The 27,545-nt window shown below is 44.1% G+C and overlaps 1 long non-coding RNA gene across 2 annotated transcripts; it reads right to left on the bottom strand.

The window, feature by feature from the left end:
* Nucleotides 1–3,317: 3,317 nt before the first annotated feature.
* Nucleotides 3,318–25,052, bottom strand: LOC139792735 (uncharacterized). Of its 2 annotated transcripts, none has more exons than XR_011724376.1 (3): nt 24,556–25,052; nt 23,371–23,944; nt 3,318–6,491 (listed from the first exon to the last, which is right to left on the bottom strand). It is a non-coding gene; the product is annotated as an uncharacterized lncRNA (long non-coding RNA). The 2 variants fall into 2 exon arrangements; XR_011724377.1 differs by having other exon boundaries at nt 23,371–23,468; nt 24,556–24,755.
* Nucleotides 25,053–27,545: the final 2,493 nt, after the last annotated feature.

Here is a 27,545-nt window from a genome sequence, read left to right as displayed (position 1 = left end):
GTGTAGGCACGTGCACCTTTTTTCAGACTAAGGCACTGGTCACTGTGGCAGTAGGACACAGCAGTCATGTATGACATGAAGCACTCTTAAATTGTCACAGCAGGAAAAGCCACAAGAGCCACCCTGCAAAAGCCCCGTGAATAGATGTGATCCAAAAGTTACCTTCTGCAGTATAAAGGGACACAATACTCCCTGCTAGGGAGGCACGAAAACAGCCACCACCCATTAGCAGGAATCTCTGCTGCCTTGTTTCCACGCTGTGTGATCCTGGGTTAATTTTTTCAGCTGTTTCTCTATCCCTTCCTTGTCTTTTGCTGGTGGTCTTAGACCATGAGATGCTCAGAACGAGGCTGCCTCCCACAACACATTTGCCCTGTGCCTGCCATGGTGGGTTACAGCCCTCACTTAAGCCTCTGTGTACTGCTGTCATATAAACAATAATTCACCGTATTTCCACACCACATTGCAGAAATGTAGCCACACTAGAGTTAAGGGTGAGACCTGGCCAAGTGACACAAGACACAGAGCACATATAAAGCAAAGTTTTGCCGAAGACAAATGTCAAGCCATTTGTTCAACCTTAAGGAACAGACATCACCTTAGGTCTTAGGATGTGCCTTACTTTCCCTTTCCTCTCTCACCAACATCCACACAGAGTTCTCACTGCATGGTATTTAATATCCACATTTGGAAACCCAAGGTTTTCCAGGATGTTGCAGCACTCCTGAAACTGTGCTTTACATGCTGAACTAGTGACAGGTTTACTGTGTCTACATCAAAAATTGTGTAAATTCTTTACACAAAGAAGAGCATTTCCCACAGAAACAAGTGGACCCAGCTGGCATATCTGACTTGAAATTGGCATGAGAAGAGAGAAAACAGTTGTGTGAATGTATCCTAATGATGGCATGATTACTTGTGCTTGTATTTCTGAATTCAAGTAGTGGAGGAGCTTAAATTCTAAATTTGTAAAATTCTAAGAACCTGTTCCTTTAATTTTAGATTCCCAAACTCTTGAAAGTCCACATCAATTGAGGTCTCCTTGCTCTTATTTTACTTAATATGGTTTGTCTCAAGCCAAGAGATCCAGGCTATGGAGAGATGCCCTTCTTCATAGTCAGATATACAGGCAGATATTTTGACTGAAGAGCTCTGCCAGTAAATCTCAGAGCTGTAACTTGCAGAGAAGGGTCAGTGACAACTAACGGAGGGCAAAAACTTCCTCCAGCAGCTGCGTCCAGAAGATACACAAACCAGTAGTGTAATGCCTGTAATATTACATTAACATGGCACTGGTGAGGCTGCATGATCCTGGGGTCAATTTTGAGCCCTTCATGACCAGAAGGACATTGAGGGGCTGGAGTGTGTCCAAAGAAGGGCAATGGAGCTCGGGAAGGGTCTAGAGGACAAGTATGCCAAGGAGCAGCTGAGGGTTCCTGTGTGACCTACTTTAGGTGATCCTGCTCTGGCAGGGGGGTTGGGCTTGATGATGTCTCAAGGTCCCTTTCAACCCCTAACATTCTGATTTAGTGCCTGGCCACAACGAAAGGTCATCTCATGCCACTTACTTTACAGCACACATCTCAGACCTGCACTCCATACAGTGTCCACAAATTATAATTATGTATCAAATATAGGTGGATGCTACTATATATTTTTTTTTTTAATTTATGTGGTGTCTGAGAGTACTATTGCTGCTGTTCAAGTACCTATGCTGGTATAAAACTTCCTTTTACTGATTAAATATGTTTTCTTTATAATGTGGGGATAAGCCATGCCACTCTACATCCACATAAATTACTACACTCCTATTCTTACTGCAAGATTTTCTACTAAGTATTTGGAAAAGTAAACTTGTGGAGCAGGCCAGTCTGCTGCTGTCGTGCCTACACAAAACTTCAATCCCTGGTATAGGGATAGGGTTTCACACACACTTGGGAGTAAAGGACAAACATCCCAACGAATCAGAAGTTTTTCTCCCTTCCTCTGCATTCCAATCATCAGCGAATATCCTTCAGAACAAACGTTGCTGTTTGATCCCAGGAAAAGGCAATTTCAGTGGCTGTGGTGCTTAGGCAGTTGTTTCATTCATTCATAGGGCTGCACTGCAAATCAGATCAGGCAACTGTTGCTTGGTTGGGTTTTTTAACATATTTAATTTTGGGGGTGGGTTTTTTTTTTTAGTTCTTTTCTTAGAACACTTTCTCAAACCAGCTGCAGCCTCCGTCTCATCAAACCACAGCCTGAACTAGCATCCATTCAAATGAATTAGGCTGATATCCCAAGTTTCATGCTTACTGGGTTTGAGCAGATGTGAAGCATGTTTACAAATGCAGAGACATTTTGGGAGTTGCCTTGTTTGATGTCTGGACTTGTTTTGTACACACTTCTTATATTGCTGCAAGTCCTTGGAGGAGGATCCTTCCATGGTGACTTTACTAACTGAAATAAAATGAAGGCTCTTTCTGTTTAAGCCAAAGGGAACATGGCTTAATTTTTTTTGGTTGGGTTTGTTTTTTTTTTCAGTTGCAAGGTAGCTCTTTAGCTTAGATCTTACTGTGTCATCAGTAATTAGGCATGTACAGGAAATCAATCTCAACAGGGATGTAAGATTCCAAACCTGCTGGTAAGCCTTAGATAGCAACTCTTTTTAAACACAAGCTCTCCCAAATGATGCTTATTAGGGAAATACAGAGTCCGAGTCAAACTCCTAGACAACCTAACAATAATTAATTTGCTCACAGGAATAAGGCTGATCTGTTTTGGTGACAATAGGAACACAGACCACTAAGATAAAGCCTGGCCAGAGTTCCTCTAGGATGAGAAGTATGAATGAGCAGTGTGACAATTGCTAGGAGGGATGCCAGTGTAAAAAAGCAAAACAAAACAAACTCCTAAGAGAGTTTGGGAAGGGCTTGGAAAATGCAGATCGGCTTGTAAGAAGCTCTGTTCTTGTTAGCCTGGAGATTCAGGATACCATAGAATCATAAAGGTTGAAAAAGACCTCTAAGATCATCAAGTCCAACCATCAATCTAATGCCAACATACCTACTAAACCATGTTCTGAAGTGCTACATCCACACATTTTTTAACACCTCTAGGGATGGTGATTCCATCAATTCCCTGACCACCTTTTTCCAATGCCTGACCACTCTCCCAGTAAATAAAGTTTTCCTAAACTCCAACCTGAACCTCTCCTGATGCAACTTGAGGCTGTTTCCTCTCATCCTGTCACCAGTTACATGGGAGAAGAGGTCAACCCCCAACTCACTACAACCCTCGCTTCCATGTCCTCACCTGGTGTAAACCACAAGGACTGCTTTCAAGGCCTTTATTTCCTCTGATGGTCGTTTCCAACAAAAAGTTGTCACCAATAAGTACTGTAGCTAAGATTTCCCATGTAAGCAGAGAGAAAAATATGGCAAAGCATAGATATTTTGTGTTCATATATGTACTTTCATCCCTCTAGACTCACAAATGCAGACAAACATGTAAACACAGAGAAGGTCAAATGCTGAGCAGAAGAGAGGCAGTGTCACTCCTCTGATTACATGTCTGCATACATAACATCAGGTTCAAACACTGATGATATAAACTGGAAATGCTATGTTTAAGCCAGCAGAGTTAGGCCATTTGATTCTTTTCCAATATATCTCCTCTAAGTAGGAAGGCAAGACACGCTCTCTTAAATCTGAACAGATCCACTGATGTAGAGGTAGCTTGCAAAGAATCAGATTTACCCTTGTTTCCTTCTGCTTGCAGCCCATTATTTCATAACATTTGAAAAACAATTAAAACCCATTGCAATTTATTATTAGATTTTGAGCAGACCTGTTGGAATTACTTGCAGGAGCTACATTAGTGAAGTGACTGTAGCAACACACATCTTCAGACAAAACTAAAAAAAAAGCAACCCACATATCAAGACCAGAAGGACATGCAACTTGTTTCATTGCTCCTGACAGCACAGAAGTTTAAGCCCTGCTTTCATTTGGGCATGTGCCCTTAGTGATTACTTAGTCCCAGTAACTGGAAAGGACCTATTAGATATGTTGAATTGGGGTACTGCCAGTAGCTATTGCTTTCAAGACCTTTACACACTGAGATGGGAAGAATGTGTCCATGAAATAGATACTGGACCATGTGTGTTTGTGCATGTGTGTGTCAGCCTCATAAGCAAAAAGGCCTGAATGAGTTAGGTCTGTAAGCTTAGCTCCCTTTGGGAAAACTCCTCCTCCAGAAATCTTCTACTTTTTCGGAAAACACACATTCTTGTTATTCCAGCTCTCCTCATCTTGTATACTTTGTACTTCCAACAAGCAGTGAGATCAGTGTTTACACTGGCATAAAGGATTCCTGCAATTATGGCACGAATGAGGAATAAAAAATCAAGACTGCCCCACAGACACAGAAGCAGGTCTATAGAAAGGTTGAACATGCTGCTTAACATTCATGAATAACAGTGCATGGGTACATGGATACATTTTCATCCTTGCTCAGTATAGTTTTCACTTAATGACTTTATTCAGTCAAAATTCTTCTATAATGTAGAAAGAGGCACTAGAAGACACTTGTTGAACAGACTGTTGAACAGACATCACAGCACTCTGCCTGTTTCCATCTTGCACCCATATCCTGTGGTTTCCCTTCCACCTTCAGGTTGGAAGGAGGACTGAGGTGAATCATAAACTAGCAGCCTCTCCTCAGAGTCACTCAGAGAGAAAGATGTGGGTGGGATGGAGACTCAGAGGATGCTCAGCTGACTGGTTGCTCTGTGTTGCCTGCTGCACCCCTTGACTCTGCCACTTCCAGACATTCACTTTTGTGGTGGTCCATGGGCCCTTTCCTCAGCCCTACCTCCCAGCAGCTGTCTGTCTTGATGATTTCAGAGCTACCTGCTTGCTAGTAAAGGAAACAGCCATCCAGCTGGAACAACAGACAAGCCCCTATTGCCCTCCCATAGAGTGGGACGTGCCTTCCCATCCATTTTCAGAGCTTTTCAGACTCCCAGGTTCAACCCCCTCCATGACCAGCAATGGGGATTTCTCAGATAAATGCTCCCACCTTGGAGCTTGTTCTCTTTGGCAGCTCCTCTGACCTTGAGTCTAACGACCTTCAGGACACCATACAAACCTGATTAATTTTGCTTAACATTCAGTCAGCTGTTCACTCTGAGATTGAGGTCTCCATGGCAAACAGTAATGAGAAATAAATTTCTTAAAATTTTCTGCAAAAGACAGCATGGCATCAAAAGAAATACAGTTGCTCTGTGCACGTTAAACTAAAAAACACTACTGAAATATACACAAGAAGACAACCTGAGAAGAGATAAACTTAAAAACACAGTCAGGGGTCTGCAGAGAGTTTACTGCCTCTGCATGTCTCTTTGGGAAAGAAAGCCACTTCTGATAAAGAGTAGAGATACAGTATAGGGCCAAATAAAATTCACCTTTTTTTAATTTTTTTTTTTTTTTTTTGTAACAACACCTGTTATGCTAAGGATGCAACAAAAACTTTTCTGTTTCTTCTCTCTCTGAACGATTGCTAGAGCTGCTACAGAGACATTTTGCAATTGTGAATACAGAAGGAGGTGTATCTGGCAGTCAAGCTGTGGTTCCCATGATGAAATAGTCTGAGGACTCTGGCACTGACATGTACATACCAGCTACTCCCTCTGTGCTGCAGCTCACCCAGTTCTCCCTTTTTTTTTTTTTTTCCATATCATGACTTTGTCCAAAAGTTTCTGAATGCCTTGCCCATGGCTGCAGATCCTCTCCCACCACAAACGAAGAGACTGCATCAGGGAGGCAGCCTAGCTAAAGGCTGATGATCTTGTTCCTAGGACAAAGTGGGGGAAGGGAGAAATTTAAGAGATTTTAAAGTGTTCCCTGTAATTTAACTATTATTAAAATAACAGTTATTAATTATGTTCCAGCTCTCCAAGTGCCTCCAACTCCTTCATAACTCAGTAGGTACCTGCAGAAATCCAAGGGTTTCTATAGACCTGCATAAGGTGAAAAGAGAAAAGATACCGAGTGCTTCCAAAGTACTTTGAAATCCATTGGGTAAATTGGGCTGTTGAGGTTTGTTGAGCTTTTCCAGTAATCCTGACAATTCACATGTACTGAAACAGGGTGGAGCTGGCTTTCAGAGTCAGCAGGTTTGGAGCACTTTGCATTTCCTCAAAGATAAGCAAGAGAATAATTTCACACTTCCCCTGGATCCACAGTAACACTGGAGGGATGTGAATCATGATGATAAATGTTGCAATTCAGAGAGAACTCCTAATTCAAAATCTTCTCATATAAAGTTTGTTTTCTTCTCTCTCTGGGAGTATGTTGTAGCTCTTGGGTAGACAGATCCCAGACTGTGGAAACCCACTTCAGCAGAAACCCCACTGAGATGTCCATGGCTGAAGACAAGTCCTCTGCTCCTGAGCAGACAGTGCAAACACAAGCCAAACATGCTCCATGGGCCAGATTTGGTGAGACCTGGAAAAAAGAAGACACAAGTACTACATTTTTTGTGCCTCAGCCATAGAAAAGGACAGTCTGTTGCACGGTTAACTCCTGTTAACCTTACCATTAATGATGCATCCATTGGGCTTTCAGCTATGCAGTATTTTCAGTTTGATCCCTGGTAAGGCAAGATAGCATCCAGCACATATGCATCCTCACTATTTTGGGGCTGCTTGGGGAACCAAACAAAACTCTGCACTTTCCAAATCTGGATCTGCATCCATATTTTATAGCTCTTATCCAGCTCTGCTTTTCATTAATAGCTTTGGAAAATGCCATTATAAGAAGAAGGGAAAATAAAAAATTTCCTATTCTGTGTAATGAAGGTCCCACTTGGGAAACCACTGCCCCACTGTCCCTGCAAAGAAGATGCCAGGCATAAATACTTTGCCCAGCTGAAAGCAAATCCAGATCCCTCTGCTAAACCTGCAGTTCCAGACAGACATAAGAAGGCTTAAATGAAAGTAGAAGGGCCAACAATGAACTTCATCAGCATGAGCAGGCACACTGCTGGGTAGCATAGGGGTGGAAATCATTTAGCAAGAGTACGTGGTGGGAATTTGAGTGACTCACAGGAGCAGCAGCTTTAATTATTTCCAGCTAACAAAAAAACATCCTGGTCCCTGCACCACAGTGTGGCTGAACGTACCAGGGGTGTCTTAGGTTCCAAGTATCAGAGGCAACCTTGGGGCACCTGGGAACCCCTGGGATTTCTTCCTGCAACTTCAATTCCCAGGCACAGGAGCTGTATGTTCCCTGAAGGGCTGCCTGCATCCCCACTGCTTCAGGCAGGTCAGAGTGGCCAGAGGAGGCAGGTACCCCCATGTGGGGTGGCTGAGGGATGCCCTCCTCTAAGGCTAAGCTAGCAAAGGGATTAGGGCCTGTGTGTTGCTCTGAAGATGACTTTGATCCTCTTCCATCTTCTGGAATAAGTGGGGTGGTGGAAAAGACACAGAGCATTTAAGCACCCAGAGGTATCATCCACCACCTGGGAATCCCCTGAACATGGGAGAGGGCTTCCTTTGCCAAAAAACTCAGCCAGCTGTTTTCCCAAAGGGCTCATCGGGGCTACAAGTATCTACGCATATCAAGGAACATCTTTTAGCCTGCTCTGCTTTTTATTAAGGACTTAGTAAGCACTTCCTTAATTCATTTAATGACATCTTTCCTTCATTTCCCAAAGCTAATCATACACTGAAATCAGACTGACCTTAGTAAACCCCCCCCAAAGAGTATCACTTTTCGTGGAAAAGCTTGGCATTATTTCTCAGTAACAACTGCAGAATCTTTATGGAAGAAGCCAATTAAGCAATAAAACACAATAAGGTGCAGCCTATTATGCTAACATAATAACTCACACCTACGGTATTGCTACTAGAATCACACCTGCAGTGTTACATAAAGCCAAAAGCCAGGACCTATTGAAACAAGCTAGCCAGTTTATTCTCACAACATAATTTGTTCTGGGGGAAACACTGCAGAAATTATAAAATATTGATATGTATTTTTATTTAAGTGTGAACAAAAATCTGAATTTTAAAAGGGAAATGATCGAGTGGTTTAACAGTAAAATCAGATGGAGCTTCATTAATTTAAAACTATACAAGGCAAAATGCTGACAAGTAGCCAGTGGGGTTGGGATTTGCAGCAGAAAGGGAAAGGAGTGGATGAAGTGATACCACAGCATCTCACATCTGCTCTGTGGCCTGCTCTCACGGGGCAGGTACTCAGCTGACCTTAGCTGGGGGACCTTATTGAAGCCAACAAAGCTATTATGTACATCAAGCTAGCTGCTGGGCTGGAAGTAATTTGACGGAAAAAATTAAGTGCTTAGTCAGAGTCTCTAGCATGAATTCCCTTTGAAACATCCTCCAGTGATAACTATCATAATTATACTTCCTTGCTCAGATTGGTTACAAAGGAATTAGGCTGTCACTGTCCATTCTTGCTCTGTGAAGACTTTCAGCTGAGTTGAAGGCATCAGACATGGCACTGCTCAGCTGTGTCAGCAGAAGGTGGCCCCATCCTCAATCACTCCCAAACAAGGAGAAACTAAAAACAACAGATCCAGAGGCAGTTAAGACTCCCTCTCTTATAACACTCCCCAAATCATTCAGGAAACAAAATAATCTGCTGTTTTCTTACACTTACTGCATGAATGGGGCTGGATGTTCCCATTTCACTTGGTTATGACCCTAACTGAACCAGCTGCAGGACACAGACAAGGGAGTTGAGCAGTGCTTTAGTACTTGGGACATACTTTTTCCATTCAAAATTTTGGCAAGCCAGAGAGCAGATGTAGCCTGCTCCTGCTCTAACACCTGGCAGGTACTGGGAGGCATGGGGGAGCTGCACGCCAGCATTCATTGTTAGTGCACCTGTAACACGGTGCCTGCAGCCATCCCTGGCATTACAGGCAAAATAAAGGCATTGCCCATGCTCATGCAACATCTAAGAAACTCTGCTCACTACTGCCAGCTCCTTTGGCAGGCTGGCACTCTGACTAACAAGTCCCACAGCTTCTGTGCCTCCTTATCAACCCAATGTCCTGAGGCTGGTCACCTCAGCTCAGCTATTGCATCCGTCTCCTGCCTGACCTCCTCCTTCACATCTGCCTGAAGTCCTGCCACAGAAATTACCTTCCCCTCCCTCTGCTCTGCCCCTGCTGCCCCTTGGGGCAGGCCCTGCAGGGTGGTCCCTGCATCAGCTCTGCTGACCAAGTCCGTTTCCCCAGCCTGGGACACCGAGGTCTCTCATACAGGTAGCCTCCTCACACTGTTGTAAACCCTGCCAGCATCCATCCTGCCCTTGTCCTAGGATGGATCCACATCTGGAATCCCCTCCAAGTACCTTCGGGACAACAGACTGTGCTGGGGCTGCCCCCTCCAGCAGAGGCAGGGAACTATAAGGGCACCTGATCTCCAACCATTTCCCATTGCCCTGTGTGGCTCCTCCAAGATCTCCAGACTGTGCCAGACACTCCCCAGGACTCCACATGCTAGAACACCTTGGGGCCCATCCTCTCTGGGAGGAAATAAACACAGAGCCTGCAGAAACCCCATAAATTACAGCCCACAGTGTTGCTGGGGGTTACCACTGACCAGCTAAACAAACCCTACCCACTGTCATTCCTAAGGACACCCAGTGGGCCCAACACTTCAGCAGAGGTGCTGAGAAGTTGTCACGAGCACTTGGCTCAAAACTGGGTTGTCTTGCAACACTTTTCTGAAGTACTGTTTGCTTTAGCCTGCTGATTTCTTGTGTGCAAAACGGAAAAACAAACCAAAATACAACACAACAAGCTCGTAGATAAATTCTCGGAACAAACTAATGGCTTTAGGGATCAAGCTAGGGGAAGGGGGTGAGAAAAAAGCAGTGGGAGCTGAGGGATTTAAGAAATCCCTGGAGCATGCCCAGAGCTTATGCTAAAATGAAATAGGGTGAAAATGGGTCAGATAATTTTCTTTTAAATTTGTATTTTTACCTGTTATAGGGGCTCCTTGGAAAGCTGTAACAGTCAAAGTATGTTTCACATGGCTGAATACTGAGGGAAAGTAAAAGTAATCTTACCTTTCCCTGCCTTTTCTATGAAACATCCTTTTCCAAAGGCACAGTGCTGTGCCCTCTTCTGTACCCAAGCTGTAATATTAAATACCACACATTCATACACACAGTTAATTCTAAAACCTATAGGTGAAGGGGGGGTACTCTATTTTTTTTAAAGCCATTTCTAAAGATGAGTCATGGGGGTGGGGCAAGGCAAAAAGACACATTTTATATTAGGACCAGCTGGGGAAAGGGGTAAAAAATTAGGATTGTGCCAACCAGCATCGAGGAGAAATTTTGTTTCAGCCTTGGAGTTGAATCTGTAGCACACCACACCACATGCTGATATCCATCAGTCTAATGACTGCAGTGTATTAGCAGCATAAGACTCCTGCCAGCAAAAAGAAGAGAGTTGGTAAACTAACAGCAACCTCTTCTCTCCATCTATTAGAGTATAACCTTTTGGACAGTGGAAACCAGTTCAAACTCTGCTGTCATCCAAACTTCAGACCCATTGAAAAGCTTGCCTTGGCCCCAGGCCAAAGTCCAGTGTTTTATTACCAGTCTCATGTCCTTCTGTCCCTTGCCTGCCATTATTCACTTATTTCCTTAGCATTTTAGAAAAAAAAAATTAATAAAAAAAAGCATCCTTATAGAACAACAACTATTTTAAATTCTGGTACATGGCGTGGACCTCATTAATTGATTCCACATCCAAAACACAAAAATTTGGGCTATTTTTGTTGTTCAGAGCTGTACATTGGCCAACATCCTCTGCATATAATTAACCTCCTATTTCCATGGAATCTCTGCATTAACTTATTACAGACTCAGCTGGTAATGAACTCCTGGGAGAAGTCCACATACAAACACTGGCCATTGGCTTCGCTGCCCACGTGGATTAAACAAAAATTAATCTCATCTATTTGGTTATTCATTTGGTGTCTTTAAATTGGAGGCATTTTTCTGCTTCGTTTGATGCACACAAAGAAAGAGGGATCTGGCTACTGAACTTTATCCAGAAACATCCATGTGTGGAGCAGATTAATGGGAACTTTTCATACCCATAATAGCTTTACAGCAGCAAAGTAGAACATGCAGTTCTCCCTGGGTGACTATAATGCTCTGGGAGACAGGGAAAACAAATGTGGCTTAAAGATAGTAATGTTTTGCTCATCAAGTGCTGTGTAGTTTAGATATCATTAAAGTGACATGTTGAGAACCAGACCTGGGGGGAAACTTGGCTACCAGGGCTGATTTTTTTAATGCCTTTTTTCTTTTTTTTTTTTTTTTTTTTTGAGCACTGAAGTTTTGGACACTGAAATATAAGTGATGTGACAGATAGAGATGTCCCAAAGCAGCTGCTGGTATCAAGTGACTATATGTAAAATGGTAAAAGGGAACTGACAGGTGGGGTAGTAAGGAAAGGCAGCAGGAGCAGAGTTTACCAATTCCCTCTCTACCTGCTTCCCACTGGAAATTAAGATTTCTAAGCAAAGAGAGTAGAACAGCAATTTTTATACCACTTATAACTTAACTTGTAGTGTTCATCTGGCTGGAATCCAAGAGCCCAAGGTCCTTCTCTGGGCTTTGCACTGACCACGGAACAGTCACCATACTCCTGGTTGCCTCAGTTTCCCCACAGGTTAAGCAAGGGTAAGAAAAACAGCATCCCCTGGAAGATGGCTCTGAGAGCTGCTAGGGGAGAAGACTGTAAGAGGGTAACTGAACAAATCCCCTGCTTCTTCCCCACCTCAAACTCCTCAAAAAGAGGGTGGCTCTTGGGTTTTGGGGCTAGTTTTCAACACCATCCTTCTTCATACCATGTGGGCATCTCTCTGGTATAGGACACTCACACAGAGGTCTCTTCTCCCTGTCACAGACATAAAAGCTGCCTCTTGGCATGATTTGACTTCACCAGGTTAAAAACATTCAGGTCAATCCAACTGTGCTATGGAGCTTCCTCAACTAGGCTCTTCCAAATTCTTGGTCTAACTTCAGTGGACAGTAGTAGTCCAAAATCTTACACAAAGTCACAGCATTGTAGTTCTGCCTTTTCTGTAAACACCCCTTCCTGCCTCTCATGTGAGTTTGTTCCCATTTAGAAAAAAAAAAATTGTTACTTGGTGTCCTGATTTGGGAAAGGTGTTTATGCCAATTCTTACACTGGGGTGGGAGCCCATGTGCTGTGAAAGCCCACAGTCCTGCCTATATTACCTCCTCACACAGTATTCCTGTTGCTGTAGGACCTTCTAGAAGAGAAGCAGACCTGGCCACATGCTTCAAGGCCCTCAGGATTTCCCCAAGAACTCCTCTTCCCGAAAGCCAGGGATGCAACCCCTGAGAGACCACATCTTTTCCACCTGAGAGTGGCTTGAGCAAGGTGTAGGATCATCTGCAGGCTCACATGGTACTCACACAGGTGATTAAAGGCTGGGGCAACAATTCCCTGCCTACCACAGCCCTAGCCAGCTGGATTAAACCTACACTTGTCAAAGCCTTGGGTGGCCATGCAGACATCACCTTTGACAAGCAGGGGGAGATGGGTTTGGAGGAAAATCAGCATAGAGGCCCAACTCCACCTTGGAGGCATTTCTGCCCTCCTGTTCCCCACCTTTCTGGCCAGCATCTGCCCCATGCAGAGGGGCTGAGGCAGCTGCTCTCCCCCCATCCCCAGCAGCTGCTGTTTCCCTGCCACCTCAGCATCCCCCAGCCGTGGCAAGTTATGTCAGTGGGAAAGTAGCCAGGGCTCACTGGTGTATGGTGAGAAGCAGAAGTGATCAGCACATCCCCTCTACAAATAGCCTTGCCCCTGACAACACAGGAAGCACATGTGGGTAAAGGCCCCCAGGAAGGAGGGGGCTACCTGCCCCACACCCCAGCCTTGCTCAAGGGAAGCAGCAGGAGCCACGTACCACTTTAGTACTGGTTTTGGATATATCTGAATGGAAAGCGTTAAAAACTGCTGAAGGGCCCAGGAAAAAAAGATGTTTATAGAGAGTCCTCGCATCCATGTCCTTAAGAGCTCTTCATCTGAAAACACCAGCCAGTTCCCAAGGTCACACTGCCTTGAGTCTCACAGAAATGCCACCAGGACAGTATGTCCTGGGATGCCACTGTCCCTCGTCTCCTCCACACTGAAAGATGAGAGATGGGACTCTGACTTGGTGTCCCATGCCTTCTGTGAGGTTTTTGGGCTGGGCAGAGAATAAGCAGGCTTTGTTCACCTAGCAAAGGTCTCTATCCACTTCTGATGGCCTGCCACAACCCACTAGCCAGCACGTCCTGCCAAACAAGAAGAGGAACGGAATGCAAAAGGTGTCCAGAAACTGGAAATCAGGCTTGAGGGTGAAATAAAAAAGCCAGTGGGGACGTGGCAGAGACCCACCCACTTCTCCAAAGCAGCTTTGCGAGTTTTTTTCTACCAATATTTAACCAGTCAACCAGTTGAGCTAGTCAGCTATGTCAGCAAGCAATTCTGCTCCAACCACACCACTCTGGTCCCTTGTGCAGTTGCTGCAGGGACATCAGGGCTGCTCAGGCACACCCCAGGTACTGAGGTTGTGCAAATGGGCAGCACAGCACAGAGATGGGCTACTCACAGGAGGGATGACTCAAATTGTCCAGAAGAGTTGCCCCATGTACCTTTTCCAGATGCAGTGTTTGTTTCTCTGGCTGGGTAACAGAAAGTAGAGCACAGCTATGACCAGCCTAGAGCATAGCAAGAAGAGGAAGCAAAGAAGAAGTGGCACTTATGTTTACTGCATCAAAGGCAACACCTGAAGGATGTTCAGGCAACACCTGACTCTAAATAGTACAAGGTGGTTTCTGCAGGCAAACAAATCAGGTGCACATGTCCAGGCCTGTGTTCATTACCAGCTTGAAGACAAAATCAGTGGGATTCCTGTGGTGCTGAATTACTTGGTTTGTTACAAACATACATTCTCACATGTAATTTTTTTGCACTTAAGTGCAGAAAACAGCATGTAAGAACTGTGATTCTAAGGCCAGGATTGCATCTAATCCAGCAGTCGTACTTTCTTTCACAGTTCCCATAAAAACAACAGTGTGATTGCCCTTTATTCAATATTTACTAATGCTTCTAAAATACCGTGAAGAATTTCGCTAATCATCCGTTTCCTTACGCAAAGGAGGTGAAGTAAACCCTGAAAGGTTACAAGAGGTGTGACAACTACTGAGGAACTTTAAGCAGCACCAGGGAAATGCCCAGCCAGCAGATTACAACACAGAAAACTTTTCAAAGGGCTCTTGGTAGCAGAGCCTTGCCGAGGAGAGGATGCAATGAATTAAGAGAGATGAGTTGTCTCTGAAGAAGAATGTCACTTCCCATGAAGTCCATGAGACCCTAGGGGAGAGATTTAAGGAAATGACTTCTCATTCAGCCTGAAGTCTTCTCAAAGCAACTTGAATAACAAGCCTCCAGATTAAGCACCCAAAATTCAGACCACCCACAGCTCTCACATAGATTCAGTCTCCTTCTCCCCCAGCAGAGTCAAGGGGAGCCCAGTGGATCAGGAGTTCCTCTGCTCATATTTCCTGACCCTTTGGAAACTATGCTAAGCACAGGATGGAGCTGCCTGTATTAACAAGGAGTTTGGACCAGAGAGGAAGACAATAGGAGAAAGCAACAGCTCTTCAGCTGACCTGACCACTCTGCAAGGCTCTGCAGCTTTGCAGGCCTCTGCAAGGAAGAGGATGAACCTTGGGGAACCTGCAGCACAGGTAATTGCCTGGTGGCAGTGGTGACAAGCTGCCAATTAGGGGTCAGAAGACCCACAGACAGATCAGTCATGCCCTTGGCATGTCCCTCAAAAAAGAAATCATGCACTGGAGTGAGATAAAGCTGCAGGTTGCTCCACGATGGGATGCAGTCCATCTTCCTTTCCTTCATCTTGCTGGTGAAACAGTAAAGACTGAGTCAATGGAAATGGTGACCAGGCAGCAGACTGAAAGTCCTGGGATTTCAAACACTTCCCCACAGTTTAAAACACACTCCTCTAGATCAGGCATCCCATGATTCTCATCCATTTTTACCTTTATTTTCCCTATGATACTCTGGATAAAAGGTATCAATCCATCTGTAATCACACAAAAAATAGTGTTAAAAGTCCACACAAGATGCTAGAATACAAAAGTTTCTAAAGATCACATTTATTATTTAAATTCAGGGAAGAAAAATAGAAAATTCATCTGCAGTAAAAGCAGACAATAGTGTATCAAGCAACACTAGAACTTCCCAATTCATCAGAGCAGTGTCAGTGTGAGTTTTAAAACCCAACCTCTATGTGTCAAAAATGTAAAATGTACAGCAGATCCAGGTTTCCAAAGGTTTATCCACATATTTCCACATCTTCTGCAGCCAAAGTTCTACTAGCTCAATAAATAGCATGATTTTTAAAGTGAGCTATTCTGACCAGCTCAACAATTTAGATTTCAACTGTGGTTTATTTTAGCTTAGCTTAAAATTGACATCAACACAGATTATGCTGGTTTCAGATTTGTCCACCCAGGGCTTTATAACAATTTTAAACTTTGCTTTCAGGCATGGAAAGCAACTTTCCCACAGAGCAGAGTACAGGACAAGTTTGAATTCATACCTTTGTTCATTTGAGAATTCCTGTGTGGAGCTATTCTTATATTAGCATAAAAGCACTCATGCAGGGACTCGGGTAACGATAGTTAGAGTCCATATAATTATTTCTGAATATTTTGTGGGCATGCCAGCTTTGTATCATAACACCCAGCCTGTATGCCACTCGGATGTGATGACATAACACATTGTAATAGATTATTTGGGGGTTAAAAAACCAAAACAAACAGGTATTATAAGGAAAAAATATTACCACATGAGGGCATGCTTCATCTCTTTCAAGAGCTTGCCTTTTCGTCTCATATATTTAAGGAAAGTTACATTCTGAGACCCAGTTTTAGGAAAAAGAAAAGCTTAGGTTTCAATTATGATTTCCTAGGTTTCTTACATACCCATTAAGTGCAAAATTATCACAGACTTAGAAAGTGCTCCCATCCATGGACATACTATTTTCCTGTGCTGACAGCAGCATACACTTTGGTCTTAGGGCAAAGGAGATGAGATGTCCGGAATTCCAATGCATAATATTCAGGTTTTTTATCATTTGGTACAAAATAACCATGGGACACAAAAATCAAACTGAAAGCTATGAAAGATATAAACTTCACCTTTCGCCCAGTGGAAACTTTCCTGGTTTACCAGCCACATCAAGGCAATGGCTGGCATCTCTTACTGTCCTCTTGAAAAAAAAAAACCAAACAAACAAACAAAAAAAAAACCATAACACCAAAAAAGTCTAAGTTTCCCCCCCCCCAGAGTCCACCTTTTAGGCAAAACTAACACCATCAGTATTTCAGAGCCTACCAGGTCATTTGTGATAACAGACAATAAATTAATTAGTTCTATAGATGCACTGATGGGCAGCAAGAAGTTAGTCTCTACACCCTGAGAGCTGCACAGTAGCAGAAGGGATTCTCAAGGCCACAAACTTTCTCTGGTCCTCAGAGGAGGATTTTGGACCCACAGTGGAACACAGTGATTAAGTAGGAAACAACAGCATCCAAGTCTTTGAGTCACCAGGAGTGATTTTTCTTGTAGTGAGTCAGAGTATCTGCATATCCTTGCTGCCTGGAAACTTGAGTACTTAAACATGAAACATCCCACTTGAGTATCATGGAAATTATTCTCTAAAACCTTAGGTTTCTCCCAGCTCTAGCCAATACCCAAGGATGCTCAAGATGTTAAAGGACCTGGCCTCAAGGTGATTTGTTAAAATCAGAAGGGTGTTTTCCTAAATTCCAGAGAAGTAAAGTCACATGCCAAGTTTCAGGTGCCTGCCATTCATCTGACCTGGACTCAGAAGTTCCTGCCAGAGGAGCACCAGCTCCCTTGTCTGATCCAGGGAACCAGGAAACTCCAGGGTCTGTAGCCCTGACAGCACCTGGCTCCGCAATTCTGGCAGTCTGGGCTTGTGCTGAGTAAGAAGTTCACACTCATGATAAGAGCCAGCTCACAGGGGAATCTTTCTTTAGCTTCTCCCTTTATCCCAGAGATGCAAATTCACTCATACATCTTTCACCACCACACCCATGCTCCAAAATTATTTCATCTGTCCACAGAAAAGACAAATGAAACACGAATGCTCTGATGCTTGTGGAAAAGCATGCAGTAAAAGCCATAGGTAGAGAGGTAAATAAATTGAGAGGCAGGCTTTTAATCCAATGGCCTGGACAATATTGAATTCCTACATATTTCTGTTATTGTAAACATATTTTGATTTTAAAGTTGAAAGATGCCTGGCTTGTTGTTTTCACTGTAAAACATCACAGGAAAATGCACTGTAGTATTGAATGGGAGCATCACTGGTATTCTGTGCTAGCAGTGCCTACAATTTTTGCTCTTTCTTCTGTGATTTTACCAAGAGCAGTTTTGAATTTGCCTCAGCACATAAGGATATTTTTAAGCATTGGTGGGGCCAGATACAATTTGTCATTGGATGAGCAGACCCAGAGAAACAAGAACCCCAATTACCCACGAGCAGTTTAGACAGAGATCAGCTTTCTCCCTAACTCCCTTAACAGGCCATAAACTGTTTTTTTTAGTACACATCCTGTCTTCCCCACCAGCTTTTGCACTGCAGCCTGAGCTCTTCCATCCCCCAGGGCCCCACTGAGCCCTGTGGCTCCCAGCAACCAGGAGCCACAACCGGCCACCGCGGCAACGTTATCTGCACCTCTGAGCATCCCAGGCTTGCCTGGTGTGGGGAGATAAAGGAATCATATTGTATCTTTAAAGAGCGAGAGGGGGATGGGAGAGGTGGCCTGTGGCCCTATCTCGGACCTGGCAGGAAAAGGTCAGGGAGCAGATGGGAGCAAGAGGCTGCTGGAGCATAGGACACTCAAGTCACACACAGCCACAGCAGCTGAGGAGGCTGCCCTGCACCCAGGTGGACTGTGAAGCTCTCCCTGGTTGCCAGTGCACCCTGATTTACACTGCCATTTCACAGGCTGCTCCGGCTGGGAGTCAGCAGGGACCCAATACCCTGGTCAAATGCTGGAGTGGCTCCCTGCTGGCCACCGCAGGCTGCCAGGAAAACATAGGAGCAGATTATTTGGGCAGTGAAGGAGGGAAAAGTGCTTCCTTCTTTGGTTCCCAGCCTCCTGGATTGGGCAGGACAAGGACACCTGACATCACCTGCCCAATCCAGGTGGCCCGTGCAGGTCCCTTTAGGGGACTGCCAACCTTGGTTTCACCCAGGCTTAGGTGGTATTTCTCACCAGCCACTGTTTCAGCAGGTAGCACGCTAGCTTGTGGGTCAGTACCTGCACTTGGTAGATCTCTCTGCCAAAACTTGCTTTTATTTCACAGTGCAAGTGTGGCCTGTAGGTCTGGTAGGATTCCCTGACTACAACAACCCAAAAGTTTTTAAAAGGCAAAGCCTTAGCAGGAGTCACATGCTAAAGTTCCTTTGGCATCAGCTACCAAGGGGTACATGAGTTAAAGCCCTCCCAGCCATAGGCTAATACAAATTGTAGGTAGAAAGCCAAAGGATCAGCCATTTGAAGACAAAAGAAAAACCTTAGGGTGTGCAAGGCAAAAAATCACTGGTGGCCATAAAAAAAAAAAAGGCTAGGCTTCCCATGGAGTAAGGAGGCAACAACTGCGCCTGCTTCTCTCTCTGCAGAGGAGAATTCCTCTTTGACCAGGGAAAAAACAGGGAACAGGCATAAGGAAAACAGCACATGGCAGCAATCATGGGAGAGTGGCAAACAGCCATCCTAACTGGTGGTCACAAAGCTGTCCAGCAGCTGCAGAGAGGGGGGTGGAGGGGGAATAAGCCAGAGGGAGATGGAGCCAAGGAGGAGGGGAGGGAGCTTTAGAGACAAGGAGCCTCTCAAATGATTCAAAACTCACAAAGGTGTGGTCATGACTCCCCGTTTAGCAGGAGGCATCCACGAATGAATAAAAAGGAATAAAACCTGGGCCACTAGGAAGCAAAGTCAATCAGATTCATACATATTTAACAGGGACATTCATCCGAATAGAGGCCTGCCTGTAGCATGCTGGAAACAAGTCAGCTGCCTGGGAGACTCACAGAGAAAGCCTTGCTCCTGGCCAGCATGGGACAGAAAGCCAGGGGAGTGCTCACTGTGCTCGGGGAAAAAGCAGTCCTGATGTGAACAGAGGAGAAGAAGGAGCAAGTGAGAGGCCAGGGAAAGGGTACATCCCACGCTGGTGGGATGCCAGGGAAAAGACACACTATCTGGACCCCAACCCTGGGAGAGCCAGGGAAACCATGCTCTGTTTTGCAGCTGAAACCTTCCTCCTGGCACATGCTGCAGGGGACAAGCAGGGCTGCTGCTGCCTGTGGAGCTGGAGTACAGACATCATGGCTGCCCAGGCTGGGATTGCCCCAGAAAAAAAAGCTTAACCTCTCATTTTCTGGTTCAGAGCTCCTGTCCTCAATGCAGCAGTACAGCTTTAAAAAGAAGTTCCAGAAAGCTGGAAGAACGTGTGCCAGGATCATGACTGACATTGGAAGGACAAGGGATGGAGGGATCACATTTCCTTTAGCCTCTAGCAATGGGCTGGATGCAGGTATGGACCTGGGTTATAAACTTTTTGCCACAGTATCCCAGTAGGCCCTTTCACACCCAGATTACTGGTAATTCAGGCCTAAGAGAACCACACCACATCAAACTACCTTGCTTCTGCTCCACCTCTTCCTGGGCAATGGCTGAACAGATGCCCTTGTGTGGAGCTCTGCAATGGCACGCCCTGCATCAGAGTTGCTCTACAGGCAGCCCTCATCAGCCTCTTGGAATCTGATGTGAGCCCCACTAGTATAGAAATGGGAAGCTCACCTTAGGTACTCCTGGCTTGGGAAGCATCAGCATGGGATTCTCCCTGCCTACTGACCTCCACTGGCACCCCCACGCAACATCAAATTAATTCATAGCAAGACAAGTTTCCTCTCTGTCCAGTACAGCCTGTCATAGGAGTTCTGCAACCCATGCTATGTCCTCGCTGACACCTGCTCAACCTCAAAGCTCTCCAGGGGTTTGCACAAGCACAACTGGCTGAACTTTCTGATGAGGCAGAAGAACACAGGCACTCTCATCCCACAGGAATTGCTGTGGCCCTGTTGACACAGAGGCTGCTAGATGATGTTTCCAGAGCAGATTTCCCTCTCTCTTAGATGCAGAGGCTCTCCCCTGGGGCAGAAGCAATGGCTTTGGTCCACCCTGTCACCTGTGGCAAATAAGCATCATCCTGACAAGGAGAGGCTCTTCTCTGGCAGATGGGAAGCAGGGTGCCGCTGAAGAAAAAAGGGGAGCACACCTACAGCACATGGCAGTAGAACGTGATATGTTCCAGAGATACGTGAAAGCTACGGTTATGAAAGAGACAGGAGGGGAAGGGAAAGAAAAAAAAAAAAAGGAAAAAAAAAAACACAAAGTCTTTTGGCCTGCATCCAGGGGGAAAGGTTCATTTCTGTCATCAGACTTAATAGTTCTGTCTAGGGAGAAATGCAAACGGCATCAAGTCCTCCCTTCCCAGAGAGAGCAGGGTCAAAGGCAGCACCACCTTTCCTCTCCCTGTGTTTGCCATCCGCCCCAGCCTGACCCCAGGCAGGAGGTTGTCCTGAACTGCCAGGGTAGCTGGGTTTAAGGAGAACAGCAGTGCTCTGGTGATTGCTGCATCATGTAAGGAATCAGAAGTACTTTTGCCTCAGGCACCACAGTAACCTCAGTAAGAACCAGTTTTCATGCATCAGATATATTACATGGATGCCACACATCCCATTTGGCAACTCCCTCAAGTATTGGAAGCTTCTGGACAAAGGGACTCCAAACTCTCTGGATCTGGCACAGCACTCACTGGGCTTGAATTTAGACTTACATTCTTGGCCAGCAGCCTTGAACACTGGGAAGAAATCATCCTTATCCCCCATCTCCTCCCTCTTCCCCCCTCCTACCCCCGGATGGAAGAAGTATTGGATTGCTCCTCTCCACGGGTGAGGGAGTGCTCTTCTTCTGAATAACACCCTCTGCACAGGGAGCTCTGCTGGTCCTGCTCTTCTCCATCCACCAGGAAAAAAATCCCTGCTGGAATCCTGTTCTGCTGGAATCAAAACACATCAGAAAATCCAGCTGATTTTGCCAGGATTTCCCTTAAGAAGAAAATCAGGAAAACAAGGAGTTCCAGCAGTGCTATAACATTTTTCAGTCCCTTTGAAATGCAACATAGAATTATTATGCCAAAACTACTTTCATTTTAATTTTGTGTCTATTTGTATTGCATTAGGTAACCTGCAAAACTCAAAATCAAAACTTCCAGTTGATCCAAAATGAAAAAAAAATAAAATTTAAATTGGCCAAATCAAATTCTGAGAAGTAAAAATCCTCTACAAAACTGAACCTAAATCTTGATTTGATTTTCACCCTCTGCACAAATGTTAAACATCATTTGAATACAGTTCTCAATCTGGGAAATCTCCTGGTGTAGGTAAGACTTTAGGACTAGGTAGGATAGGAAAAGTGCTGTATTGTGTAAAAAGCTGTTATATTAGTGTTGCAACTCCAGTAAGGGGTTCTACCAGTACAGTATCTATTTTTTTTTGCAAAATATATACATATCTTTTCACCAATAAAAGTATACAGCCAAGGAAGAAGCTATCTGTACATCAATATTTATATATTTAGGAACTATATAATCCTAAATGATTAGGATCCCAGCATTAGTCCTCTAGACCACATGACTCTTGGGAACAAGAAAACAACTTCAGCATCCTGCTAACTCTGTCCTCGTGTGCATGCACATGGTTTCACTGCTCTTACAGGTATAAGTAAGGGAAGGATCTGGTCCATGGTATCCATAGTCCAAAACAACAATTGCAAATCTTTAACAGAAAGGGGGAAAAAGAGAATAGCCATAAAATAATCATCATGTTAGAGACAAAAGAAAAACAATGTTGACAAAAGCAATGCTCTATGTTAACCTGATTCTAAAGAAAACCTTAGATACTGGTTCATAAGTACGCTGTCAAAATCACTGAACTGAAGATTAAAATAAAGCCACTTTGGAGGGGACAGCAGCTTCACATACCAACCACAGGCAGTGAAAACACTGTGTTTAAGCAGAAATTGCAGGAAGTGTGTGGGTGGCAATAGCCATCCTCCACTCTGGAGTTTAGCGACCATTCCTGCGGCTGGTGTAGGAAATCTCCATGCCACGGTGAGATACATCACAAAGGAGCACCCTGCCTTCCAAGGGCTTGGCAGGCTTGGGATGAGCCTCCTGGAATTGCCAGAGACTGAAACAGAATTAGAAGAGCCAGAAAGGAAAGGTGAGATCTTGGACCAAATACAATAGAACTTGGATGATGTAGAAAAGTCACAGAGATCAGATGTTGCCCAGTGATGAGGAGAAGATGGGATAATATCAATGAGAAGGTATGCCAGCTATGCTAAGAGAAAGAAAATTCCTTCTGTTACAGCCCAGACCCATGAGTCAAAAAATCTCGTTTACACCCTTGGCAAAGCTGAAAACTTCCTGCAACATCTTCAGCAATACAACAGGATAATATCTTACAGGGCTTTACATTCACTGACGTTTGCAGGCTCCTTGGAGCTCCAAGGTGTAAAGTGCTCTTATCTTAGAACCCAGCACTAAAACCCTCTGGCTGGCTGGCTGCTGAGCCCAGTGGGAATCCTCCCAGCAGGGTACCACACGCAACTAGCTCCCACTGATGAAGTAAAACATGCTTCAGTGCTTGCTGCTTCGTGCCATTGACAATCAGGTCCCAGCATACCACTTCCTCATTTGCCTCCTCTCCCTCATAACCAGCTATATCCCACCACATTCTTGGGGAATGGAAACCATCTGTACTGTTATACTAGGAGCAGCCAAGTAAACAGGAAAAAAAACCAGTAGATTTGCTACTGTGTGCTGGGGAAGGCAGGAAGTTAACAGAGATCAACAGCTTTGGCAGGTATGTAAATGGTACCAGGCATGGCAACTTCATTAACCAGCTCCCTGTCAAGACAGCCAGAAGAGGGGGGATTCTTATTTAGAGGAGGCTTTCCAACATGCTGTTGGCTCTTATCTTGACCCAGCATTGCATATACTGTTCATCACAGGCCATGACAGAAACTGTATCAGCATAAGCAGCAACCAGAGCAGCAGAATGTTGTGTGAAAAAAAAAACAAAACATCAAACAAAAAAGCCCACCCACATAACCCAAAACCTACCAGTGTTTACCATGAATAATGCCAGTTGTACCAGAGTCTCCACCTTCCTGTTGAAGCAATTTGGCTCTGAGCTGATGAAAGTGCTTTTAGAGTATCAGCTGGAAGGAAGACAGCATCCAGATGTATTTGACACAAGTAAAAACCTATGCAAGCCCTACATTTCTTGTCTAAAAGTCACCACCTCAAAATAGCTTGTGATCTAGTTATTTTTATTTAGAGAGGAGCCTGTGCCTTGGGTTTGGACCCGAAGCCAAATTCCACTAGAGTTTCAGACTGTGGTTAAGGTAGGATGCTCCATTCTGGCCCAGCTCAGAAACATGATGACCACTAAGTCAGGGATCTCCTTTACAGCCAGACTTGGGTGGCCCATTTCTACAAGTCTGTGTCACAAAACAAATCATCAGCTTTACCAGAAAGGTCGGATTTGTTTCTTGATGAAGGGACAATTTTAAAATTGTGTGCTCGTTTCCATGTTTCAGAAAGGCTGCAGGTTTTTTCCAGGATGCTTGGAGGCTCCTGAGTCTCAACAGTCCTTCAAGAGGACCATTCAACAGTGGGGAGCATGTTCCAGTACCTGAAAGTCATAGTAGTGGATACTATCAGCTCTCCATGCTAAAGCACTGCCAGCACACATTTACAACTGGGCCACACACGGTATTATAGCTTGTTCCAGTTTCCCAATGCATGCATCCAGGATTCTTCTGCAGTTGTGTATTTTTGGATCTGGAAACCCTGTACAGACTCCAGCACGGTTTATAAACCAGTCACACATTTTCTTCCTGCTTCCTCCCACTTGTGAATGAGCCCTTGAGCACAGGAGCTTCCTTCTTTGCCCTTAACTGGATATTCTTGAACATTTTGTAACAACTTGTTGGTTCAGCTTTAACTGCAGTGATGCTAACATAACAATTAATACAAATTTCTTGTAAATGCTCTGTTAGTAAATTTGGCTACTAATTATCTCTTAGTTACCTGGGCTTCCACTGCATTTTGTACCCATCCTACAGCTCTTAGACAGGAAGCCGGCACAGCCCCAAATACACCATTTTAGTTGTTCATGTAACAAGTACTTCACATATGTTTTAGGCACACGCTTGGCACAACATATCCAACTACACATACACCAAAACAGGAGTGGTATGGTCTGTTCCAATAGATGTATCCAATCCCACACACATGCCTTACCCATCTTCAGACCTGTAGGAGGCAATACAGGAACCCTCAGGGGCTATGGACACATTCTGTGAGAAAGGCTGCAACCTTCTCCCCTTTCCTTCCTTTCTAAAACTGAGACTAAGGCTGTACTAGTAAACATCTCTCTTTTAAACGTAAATCAGTGTCAGCTGGGTTTACTAACACCACTTTTGTAAGCACTTAGAGCTCAGAGGTATCACCTGACAGACTAGAAAGACCTTGGACCACCTTTACTAATAGCAGAGCAAGTGGCACAGGCGCCATCAGCAGAGGATTGGTAGCAAGCATCTGGAGTGCTGTAAGATCTCCAGCCAGCTCAGCTGCTTGAAAATAAATGCCTGTCTGCAGCCTTAAGGAACTGAGCTGGTACATCTTCAGACATCCCTTCCATAAATCTCTTGTACACTCAAGAGATTTATGATAAACACTTGCTCTTTCCTTAACCTCCAAAACTTTTTCCACTTGCTGAATAACACAAGATTCTTTCCCCTCACCCAGCCTGTTCAATATCTATATAAAGCCTCTAGAGAAGGTTCAGTGGCACCATGGATTTTCTTGTCAGCAGTACACATATGACACCCATCGCTCCATCATCTTCACCTCCCATGCAAATAACACCATTACCCAGCTCTTCAAGGTCTTGGCTGAAAGCAACAAATGAATGAAGAGAGGTTGGTAGAAGCTGAACTGTCACAAGAGACTGGGCTGATGATGGGACAGGAAAGTATTTTACATTCCCACAATGTCATCCATTTTCTATCACTGGCATTAAAACTAGTGGAAGATCTAATGTTTATCTGGACTCATTCATCACAGAAACCCCAATAACTGTTACTGCAAAACCCTCAGTTCTTCAGCACTATTTCTAATCAAGATGACATACTAGATTAAACTTGGCCCTTATGCTTGATATCTACAACCTGGCAGGTTTAGAAATAATGTCCCGTACAAGAATGCTTCAGTCCATCTACTCAGCAGCACCACCAAACAAGCTTGAGCTATGATCTTTGCTCTGCTGACTATTCATTCCCAGATTAAATTCCAGGCTTTGCCCTTATTTGCAAAGTCTTCATAACCTTAGCAAAAAAATTTGATTAACAACATCCCAGTTTTTACTATTATATTGAAACCCGATGGTTATATTGCTCTGTAGCAAAATAAATACCCAATCTGAAGCTAAGAACACCAGAGATACCCCAGTGCCTAGGCCACACCTATGGATTCCTGATTACCTGCAGGAGACAACTATAAATCTCAATTGTGTAGAAAAAAAGAGAAACTCCAGTTTTTCAACTCAGCCTTCCAGTCACTGTTCTAGCTGTACAAAAAAACACCAGTACAGACAAGTAGTCCACGACTGACAGACAGGATTAAGTCTGATCGATTTCCAAGAGTACATTCCTGTGGGAGTTTTCTGGTGCTTGATCACAGGTGAGCTGAGCTGACAATACCATGATGCTTGTAGCACAAACAGGCTCTCTTTACTCATCTGCCTCTCTTGTTTAACCTTATAGGAAATTCACTTCCAGATGAGTATTCTTTTGCCAAATTAACTGACCAACAGGCCCAAGCTTTTGGAGAAGTGCAGAGGTAAGGCACATGGAATCACATAAGTGGACAAACATAAAAGCACAGTGTGTGAATTCAGAGGCATTGTTTTGCTAGGAAACACCTATTCGCAAAAGTGTCTGTGTAAAAAAAAATTGAGATGAAAAGAGAGAGAAATTGTGTTAATTTTCATGAGCTTATAAAGTAACTGGAGGCAGATCCATAAAGGAGTCCAACCAGGAACATCTGAGGACTCATTCTAACACATCAGTGACAGTCAAGGACTCAGAACCTCTAGAGAGAAGCACACAAACATTTTCAAATGTTTCAAAATTCATAATAATCAGATCTAAAAGAAATTTAGTTTCTCCTAAAGGAAACACAAAAGCTGCTTTTCAATTATGTAAGTTGCAAACCAAGTCAAAAAGTCCAAAAGACAACACTGAAATACACCTGAATCTATGTCCACAAGTTTCTGCTGCACAGGAAGGGGCCTTGTTTTAAGGTTGCATTTCCATGATACTTTTGAATTTTGGGATCCTGCTCAGCTGAGATTTATCTAACTATGTTGTACCTTGTCTGACAAGGAAAGTAAAACAGCAGCACCTCAGTAAGGAAATAAACCAACCCTGTATCTATACAATATTCAGAATAAATGCTCTGACAATGCAGAATCCTCACGAGGCATCTAGCATTGCATGAACTGCCTTGCTGGTTTTCCCTGGATGGAAAAACATGGATGTTTGGGCAGCTATAGCGTTCAGAGACACTAAAACAAGTTTATAATACTCCATCCTGTTTTCTTCAGCATAAAAATAATCCCTGTAGAATATATGCCAGATATTTATTTCTGGCATCTGGCAATAACTTTGTGCATTGCAAATTCCAGATAACTTTTCAAATGACTGAAAGGTACATAAAGGTCAAAAAAGCTTGAAAGAATTGACAAGGATGATAACACTTTGTTGAATTTGTTAAACTTAATGTTCCCATGAAATGTTCACAACAACCATTCAACCTGACATCTGCCTAAATCTGGCAGATTGGCCTTTGGGCTGACCTGACATGAAATAAGTGACCAAGCAAACCATCAGAAGAGAAGCCTGAAATCACCAGAGTCCCACTCAAAGCCTATGCCGTGGTGGGGTTATATCATCAGGCTCTTCCAGTGGTTGATTCCAGCAGCAACATTTTGGTTGGCCCACCTTGCCAGTGAGTCAGTATTTTTAACTGACAAAACAAGCAAAAAGAAAAGTTAGGGGGGGAAAAAAAAAAAAAAAAAAGTTTTTCTAATTATTTGGTAAGACAGCAAGCATCATCGCAGCAGTGCAAATTCAGTGCAAACCAACCTCCTCAAAATTTCCTCCCAAACCTCTGCCTTAAACTGGCTGTTCAGAAAACAGCCCCCATGCTGCTGCTTTCTGCCTAGTATC

The sequence above is a fragment of the Heliangelus exortis genome, chromosome 2 (assembly GCF_036169615.1).
Source record: "Heliangelus exortis chromosome 2, bHelExo1.hap1, whole genome shotgun sequence".
NCBI classification, from domain to species: domain Eukaryota; kingdom Metazoa; phylum Chordata; class Aves; order Apodiformes; family Trochilidae; genus Heliangelus; species Heliangelus exortis.
This window is presented reverse-complemented; position numbering and strand designations above follow the sequence as displayed.